General features: G+C 39.8%; 1 long non-coding RNA gene across 1 annotated transcript in view; it reads right to left on the bottom strand.

Annotated features, from left to right (window-relative positions):
* LOC132385283 (uncharacterized) overlaps nt 1-4,326 on the bottom strand; it is a 50,133-nt gene extending 45,807 nt beyond the window's left edge. The window contains exon 1 of the long non-coding RNA XR_009509134.1: nt 4,271-4,326. This is a non-coding gene — a long non-coding RNA (uncharacterized LOC132385283). The remainder of the gene's footprint in view (nt 1-4,270) is intronic.
* Nucleotides 4,327-9,280: the final 4,954 nt, after the last annotated feature.

Genomic DNA, 9,280 nt, shown 5'->3' with positions numbered 1-9,280 from the left:
AATCTGTGCATAACGGAGCTTGAATCCCACTGGAAAGGCAAGAAAACCAAGCTGTTAATGCTGACTTGACTATTTAGACGTACTCCATCCCGAGGTATTAGTTACCTTGTAAGTAACATACTATCATAGCACAGTGTTAAATTTATTCATTACAGATGTGTCAGCTGGAAACAGCAACTCAGCTAATGGTAACATTAGATTTAACAAAGGATGATAGATCAGTGTCTTCTCTCCTTAAATAATTTTGAGATATGTTTACTGCTCACTGTAATACTGAGCTCGGAAGACCAGATGGATCCATCTCTCACTGGTGATCTGTGTTAAATTAACCAGATCAACTAGAATGAGGGGAGCAGCCACTGTCAGTTGCCTTACTGCTGAATAGTTGGGTGAAAGTGATTCACAGGCTCCCACTCCTATTACCTATCACCACTTAAACTAGGTACTTTGGGTGTGGCTGGTAAATCAGAATATGAATTGCAGCCTCATTACTCTCATTGAAATGACTTTGTTATTATCTAGAATACATTGCCGGAAAGAATAGTATCAGTACTTTAGTATCAACAGCAACTTTAAAAAGTAAATTTAAAATATTCTATGTAAAGGAAATAATCTGGAAGGGAGTGGACCTCATTATGCAACTTCCAGGGAGATGGCACTGCACAGGTACAATGTACAAAATGGCATCGTCGGTACTGTACAATTTCATGACATCTACTAGGAAAATCTGTGTGAACAGGATAAAGAGGCAAAAATTTACTGTGATACCCATATAATAGTTTATATAAAAAAGAATAGGAAAGGCGAGCTGGACCTTGTCAGGAGCTAGCACCTTCTAGAGAAAAGTTAAAGAAGTTGGTAGACAAAAGTTAAGGAAGTTGGTACATAAAAGTGGCCAGTCCTCTTTAGAGTCTTGATGTGACTGTAAAAGTTTGCAAAATAGGTATTGATTCTGTAGTTATTTTGTGCATGTGGCTTTATGTTTTGCATACTGTGATGTTTTAAATAACTCAGAAAGTTTCTAGGCTGAAGGATAATAAGTAGGACAATCTTTTTGTTTGTGCTACTTTGCTCTTTCAAATTTACACTTAGTAAAAGTCAGCAACTCTGCAGTGGGCAAAAATCGACAAATGAAACCAGACCCTGGATCACCCCAGTTATTGAGGGTAAGTCAAGCAATGAAAAATAAAAACGGCCTATTTTATGTTAATGACATTGCTTTGATCCCAAATCCATCATGACAATTTTCAGAATCAAGCCCCTGATCAAAGGATAGCTCTCTAAACTCTTCATTTAGAATATTGTGGTTTAAAGCCATTCTCCAGCAACACAAGAACAAAACTTAGGCTAACATTCTTAAGTGTAGAATGTGTAGAGCCTCCTTTTTGGATGAGATGATAAACTGAAACCGAGTCCATCCTGTGAAAGGCCTGACAATGCTGTCTGAAGAATGGGAAATTCTCTCCGAAACCCTGGTCAACTGTTGTTCGATTTAGTAATTTACATGATTACTGTCTGTGACTCACTTACTGTGTACAATTTGGCCAGTTTTCTTATACTATAAACAATCTCTATATTTAAAAAAGTGGTTTATTGGTTATCAAGCAATTTAGATTGCCCCAAGTTCACAAAACGCTTTGTAATAAATTCTTCAAACCTGGGTAGGGACATAGTGTTCTACAGTGAATTTAGTGCAAAAAAGGTTATGGAATCTTACATCTCTTCTTAATTTTTAAAGTTACAATCATGTGTTTTGAAAATGCAAATATTATTTGGAGTTCTGCCTCTGTTTTGTACTAGAATAAGGCATCAGATATGCTATCACACTATTGTATTCTACAGATTTGTCTTGTATGGTGATGGCTGCATCTTATGTTGAATAACAAATAAATGCCTCCTGAGAGAATTTTATTGTAAATTGTCAACAGCACATATACACTTTGCTTAGGGGGATCCAAGCAGAAAATGCTTTATTCTCAGTCAGATTTCTTTTGTTGTTGAACAGAGAACAATCAATTAAGCATCTAAGCTTGCTGCTTAAGCAGCAAAATGCAGAGTATTATATGATCACAAATTCTTAGTTACTCGACAGCTGGATAAGAAATAAACTAACACCTTATAACCAAGCAACAGTAAACCAGAATTATGAAAGTACTAATTAAGAAAACAAAAAGGAATAAGGTGTTTAGGCCAATCGATCCACATGACCTCCAGTCACCTAACACATTCTAAGCAAACACCATATCGTTTTATTCCTTTTTCCCACTGATTCTCTGACTTCCTTTAAACATGTGCATTATGCGTCATTCTACTGGCACTGCATCTTAATAGATTCAGCCTGACAACTTCAGTTTCTCTACAATGCTGAAGGGTATGCCTTAAGGAGCTATAATTAAATGATAGTCATGAACAAATCTATTTTTCAATTCATTAAAGATTACTTTGCTCGGAGTGGTTAGAAACTGGAACTTGCTAACATGAAGAATATATTGAAGCAAGCAACAGAACTGCTTATTAAGCCACAAAGTGCTAAATAGAAAGGGAAAGAAATATGATATATTGCTGTATTAAAGAATGAGGTGGATCATTAGCACTACCACAGATCTATCAGATGGATTAACAGCATAAGCACTGAAATAAAAAACATTGTTGTGTTCGAATTGAATAGAGATAGAAAATAACACAATTGTTTAAAATTCTTTGCCTTGGTGTCTTGTGATTCATTTTTAATCTCAGTTGACTTTCAGTAGCTCTTGAGTTAGATTATGTGCGATTATTTCCAGCGAGTTAAGCACAAAGTGCAGACTGATGCATTGCTGTAATACTGAGAAAGTGCTTATATGGCTGGAAATGTCATTATTTGAATGGGACATTATATTCAAGGTCCCATCCATCCTCCAAAGTGGATAGGGGAGATCCCATGGGCCCACTGAGAAGAAAACCAGTTCTTCTTGGTGTCTATTCATCATGCAGTCATCAATTAATTTGCTTTGACATTATTACGTAATTGTTTGCAGAAGCTTTCAGTGCACAATCTAATCTACATTACTTATGTACCTCAAGATTACCTAGTTGTCATCTGTGAAGTGCTTTCACCAGGAGGAAGAGTACATACATCTCAGGGCACACTCAAACATTTGCACAACTTCATCTTCAAAATAGCATTCCCACCTTTCTTAATGGGAGTGTGGAAGAGATAAGTTCAGAAGAGGACAGGAAAAACAAATGAATAGCTAGGGTGGAAGATAAAACATTACATTTAAGCAGTCTTCACCACTTGCAAAACAAACAAGTGCTATAGTTCTCAAAAAAGGGTTGATGAAACTGTGGCTGTGACTGTATAGAATTACTGTAAAGTAACAGATCATTCGTGTTAACTAACCAGAAGAGCCTCCAACCACCTTGCCATATTTAACCAAATCACTATATCCTTTTACTCCCTTGCTCTAGGTTCACCCTAAATATATCCATGTTATTGATCTCAAGTGTTTCCTACAGAAGCAAATTTTAGTTATTCTTGATATGGACACCTTTCTGAATTTCTCATTAGTCTTAAAATTAGTTCTGAAATTCCTTTCAACAATTAAAAACATTCCACATTATGCAAACATTTGCTCTATGCCTATTCTGTCAAACTCAACTTTAAAAAAACCTCTGTTCACTGCTCAGTCTTATCTAGAGAACAGACAGATAGACAGACATACTTCATTGATCCCGAGGGAAATCAGGTTTAGTTACAGCTGCACCAACGAAGAATAGTGTAGAAATATAGCAATATAAAATCATAAATAATTAAATAATAATAAGTTAATCATGCCAAGTGGAAATAAGTCCAGGACCAACCAGCCTATTGGCTCAGGGTGTCTGACACTCCGAGGGAGAATCAGTCTTGCCTGAACTGGTATCGTCTTGTAAATCACTACAGAGCTGTTCTGCTGCACAAAGCTGAGCCAGTTGCTTCAGAAAATTAATGTCAAGAGCTTTGAAATCCAACCTGTAGCCAACACAGGGTTAGAGCAGGTTTAAAGAGGAAACAATAAAGTTGTGAGTGCCAGGCAGCACTTGGACAAAAATCACTGAGGGACGAGCAGAGATATAAATAGTAAAGGTCACTTGCCTCAAGCTGCTTACAGTGAGATAAAAAATAATGTAACACAAACACTTAATTCTGCTTGTTTGTATGTGAACATGCATCAAAAGTCAATTCTGAAAATTTTGCATCATTGTCAACAAATATAAAGCTGTCTTGTCTTAAATGTTTTCAACGGACCTTCTGCTTTTGCAAGCTCTTTCAGATTCCACATGCAGCTCCTCTTTCAACTGTTTGGCACAGACCCAAAGTCATTTGCCTCTCAGGTTTTATTGCTGTAAGAACTGTAAAAGAATGATTTACTTTGAATTGCTTTATAAATAATTTTGCAGGACCAAAACAAGTCTCAAAGCACTTCATTTCCACACTGTTCTTTATATTACACCCCAACTTTGCCCCTAGTGTTTTTCAGTGAGTGGCAATGCAACAGAAAAATCTGTTCAACACTCAGTCCTAAAGGTTAAACATATAATCTAGTCTGCTACTCCCAGTGAAGTTCTGAGTGCTTGCTACAGTGCCAGAGGTAGACTGGCCTAAAATGCAGTAAAGGAATTTCCAATGACATGAAAGCAGTATTGCATGTCACTATAACTCTGCTTTTAAAAAGACCATAGGCATTGCAATCTTCAGTTACCAAGTTCCCAGAATATTTTTGTTGGTTCCCAGCACAAAGTCAGTCTCAATGGGTACTACTCTGAATGATTGCTAGATCTTGCAACTCCCAAGTGTGATCCCAGCAGCCAGCTTTAAAGGAAAACAGCACAATACAAACACACACAAAATGCTGGTGGAACACAGCAGGTCAGGCAGCATCTATAAGGAGAAACACTGTCAGCGTTTCGGGCTGAGACCCTTCGTCAGGACTAACTGAAAGGAACAATACTAAGAGATTTGAAAGTAGGAGGGGGAGGGGAAAATGTGAAATGATAGGAGAAGACCGGAGGGGGTGGGATGAAGCTGAGAGCTGGAAAGGTGATTGGCAAAAGGGATATAGAGCTGGAGAAGGGAAAGGAATATGGGATGGGAGGCCTAGGGAGAAAGAAAGGGGGAGGGGAGCACCAGAGGGAGATGGAGAACAGGCAGAGTGATGGGCAGAAAGAGAGAGAAATAAAGAGGGGGGAAAATGCTAAATATATCAGGGATGGGGTAAGAAGGGGAGGAGGGGCATGAACAGAAGTTAGAGAAATCAATGTTCATGCCATCAGGTTGGAGGCTACCCAGCCGGTATATAAGGTGCTGTTCCTCCAACCTGAGTGTGGCTTCATCTTGACAGTAGAGGAGGCCATGGATAGACATATCAGAATGGGAATGGGACGTGGAATTAAAATGTGTTGCCACTGGGAGATCTTGCTTCCTCTGGTAGACAGAGCGTAGGACTCCAACCTGCCTATCACCTTTCCAGCTCTCAGCTTCATCCCACCCCCTCCGGTCTTCTCTATCATTTTGCATTTTCCCCTCCCCCTCCTACTTTCAAATCTCTTACTATCGTTCCTTTCAGTTAGTCCTGACGAAGGGTCTCGGCCAGAAACTTTGACAGTGCTTCTCCTTATAGATGCTGCCTGGCCTGCTGTGTTCCTCCAGCATTTTGTGTGTGTGGCTTGAATTTCCAGCATCTGCAGATTTCCTTGTGTTTGCTTTTGACAATACAAACTATACTCTTCCATGTACATGGCAAGGCCACTCACAGCTTAACTGACCTGCACAGTCCCTTTCACAAACATCTGGAGATAACCTGCCAGATAACTTCATTAGGGCATACCTGACAGACAAAGTAAAAAAAATCTGTCACAGTCCATTGCGAAAACTAACAAAGGGGGGAAATACAGGGAAACTCCGTTATAACGCAATCGTTTGGGTCCATAAAATGTCATCATGAAAAAAGCGGGGTCGCGCTAAATCAGGGTTTAAGAAAATCAGCGTTCAAACTGACCCAATGTTGACCTAACATTCTAAAACACACCACTATTTTCACCCTATTTGTCCCGTTTTTTGCACATTTACCTTCAGGCAAGTAAATTACCTTTGAATTAAAGAATTCCGCAAATAAATCGTTGTTACTGTAGAAATTAAAACACAAATTAATTTTTAGTAAAGCTTTTTAATACACAAAACAACTGATAAAAACATTCAAGAGTATTAACAATCATCATTTACATTTTATTTCTTAAAAAAGTGATCGAGTGTTCCTTGCTTGAGCGTAGCAAGTCGCTGACTGCGAGGGAAATCTAGAATACTTCTGAGTTGAAGGTTTTTTAATGCAGTCCACCTCCTGGGTCTCCAGCCAACGGAGGCTAGCCTCGAAGTGTTCAATGGCTTCAGACACTTGTTGGGGTGGAGGCTCTTCATTATCATCTTCTTGTGGCTCAAGAACCGGTACACTTGCCTCCACCGGTGCTATAGTTACATTACGGACGATCTCGGCGTCCGTCAGGTGCTCATATGTTGGGCATTCATTATTGGCTGAGTACCACTGGTGCAGCTCTTCTTTGTTCCATTCAGACAGCTTCTCTGCCTCACGCACATCTTCCTCTGTGAAGCCGTACAAATCCGGCTCGTCATCATCATCTTCAGTGCTGGACTGGCGTGATGAAAAGGCTGGCCCCAGACTCTTCTCCCAGCATTTCTCGACACGTGACGAACTGACTGCTGCCCAGGCGTTCCCACCTAAGTGGCAAACTTCCTTCGCATTCAGGCTTCAAGCGTTGTTGAGTCATCTACAATTCTACAAATTAATTCCCACCTGTAATTCTGCTTGAACACAGAGATGATCCCCTGATCCAGCATCTAGTTGAGACCCTTTGTCAGGACTAGGAAAAAAGAGATAGTAAGAGATTTGAAAGTGGGCGGGAGAGGGAGAGACCCGAAATGATAGGAGAAGACAGGAGGGGGAGGGATGAAGCCAAGAGCTGGGAAGTTGATTGGCAAAAGGGATACAAGGCTGGAGAAGGGGGAGTATGGATTGACATGGACATGGATGGATATGGAGTCCAATGACTCATCGTGTTATATCTGAATTCTCAATAAATCGGGGTTTCACTGTACTTCAGAATCAGATTTATTATTGCTGTCTTATATGACATGAAATTTGTTGTTTTGCTGAAGCAATACAAACACAACATTATTATACAGTACTGTATTGGGCACAGTACAGTAAATTACAAAATAAGTAGTGCAGATAAAGTGGATTCTGGTTAATTGGGCCATCAGTTAATTGGGGCTGCTGCTTATTTGGAACAACTCTTAAAGAACAAAAATTAATCAAGAAAATAACTGGAATTCCCTTCATTTATTTGGGACACTATGCTGATTAGCTGGGGCAGGAGACTGTTTCCAAACAGTTTCTTACTAGCATCAGTCATGTGTGCTTGCATGGCTGTTAGACACACCGTGCTTTGAACGAGCATTTTTTAAATAGCATCAGTTCTGGGTGTTTGTGTTCAAAAAGCAACAACTTTTGATAAATAGACTGCTTTGCTCACTATGGTTTCAAGCTTTCAAACTTGGGGATGCCAGAAATGGCCAGGAGTTAAAATGAAAGGATTTCACTACCTCAAAAAGTTAGAAACCATGAAAATCTTCAATTTTACAATAAACATGAAGATTTGGAGGATGCAATTGTCACCAGTATTGTATGAAGGCAGTCCATTATCTGTACTAGGTGTCTAAGCTGATTTGGTTTACTCACAATTAAAAGAATGTGACATGGATGAATTCCTCCATCTATAAGTATTAGGAACTAACAGAGTTTTATAGTACTGTAGTAGTACTGATGGTAGTGTTCTAATTTGTTGCATATATCATTTAAATACATAATTTGTACTCAGTTTGTCTTTTTCTATTTTTAACTATTTCCATGAAACTTCTACGAATTGGAGCAACCACTTAATTAGGCCAAAATGTACTTGTCCCAATTAACTGGAATCAACTGTAAAAGGAATAATGAAATAGTGTTTGTGGACTGTTTAGAAATCTGATAGCAGAGGGGAAGGGGCAGTTTCTGATTTGTTAAGAGTGGGTCTTCAGGCTCCTGTAACTCTGCTCTTACGGTAGTAAAGATAAGAGGACACATCCGGATGGTGAGGAGCCTTAGTGATAGATGTTACCTTCTTGAGAGGCACTGCCTCCAAGATGTCCTCAATGGTGAGAGGTTGTGCCCCGATGGAGCAGGCTGCATTGACAACCCTTTGCAGTCTTTTGTGATCCTGTGCAATGGATCCTTCTTACCAGGCTGTGATGCAACTGATCAGAACACTCTCCTACATACATCTATAGAAATATGCAAGTCTTTGGCGACATACCAAATCTCCTCAAACTCCTAATGAAGCAGAGCCGCTGATGTGCTTTCTTTATGATTGCATCAGTGTTGGGTCCGGGATAGATCCTTGGAGATGTAGACACCCAGAAACTTGAAGCTGTTGTGTGAAAAATCACTCTAACACTGCTCACCCTTTCCACTACTGACTCCACAATGAATATTTGGGCAGACAGGTCATGATTAAGGAAAACCAACATGGCTTTGTGTGTGGTAGGTCATGTCTAACCAATCTTATTGAGTTCTTTTCTAAAGCGGTTACCAGGAAGTCAATGAAGGAAAGGCACTGATGCTGTCTACATGGACTTTACCAAGGCCTTTGACAAAGTCCCTCATGAGAGGCTAGTCCAGAAGATTCAGTTGCTTGGCATTCAGGATGAAGTAATATACTGGATTTAACATTGGCTCAGAGGGAGAAGCCAGAGAGTGGTAATAGATGGTTGCCTCTCTGACTGGCCCAGTGACTAGAGATGTACTGTGGGGATTGGTGCTGGGTATGTAGTTATTTGTCATCAGTATCAATGTTCTGGATGATAATGTGGTAAACTGGATCAGCAAATGTGTGGGTGACACCAAGATTGGAAGTGCAGTGGACAGTGAGGAAGGTTATCAAAGCATACAGCTGGATCTGGATCAACTGAAAATGGCACATGGAATTTAATGCTGACAAGTGGGAGGTGTTTCACTTTGGGAGGACCAACTAGGGTAGGACAAGCACAGTGAACTGAGGGCACTGAGGAGTGTGATAGAACAGAAGGATCTGGGAATACAGATCCATAATTCCTTGAAAGTGGTGTCACAGGTACATAGGGTCACAACAAAAAGCTTTTGACACACTAGCCTTCATAAATCAAAGTATAAAGTAAGGAGTTAGGATG

Source organism: Hypanus sabinus, chromosome X2 (assembly GCF_030144855.1).
Source record: "Hypanus sabinus isolate sHypSab1 chromosome X2, sHypSab1.hap1, whole genome shotgun sequence".
In the NCBI taxonomy this organism is placed as follows: Eukaryota; Metazoa; Chordata; class Chondrichthyes; order Myliobatiformes; family Dasyatidae; genus Hypanus; species Hypanus sabinus.
This window is presented reverse-complemented; position numbering and strand designations above follow the sequence as displayed.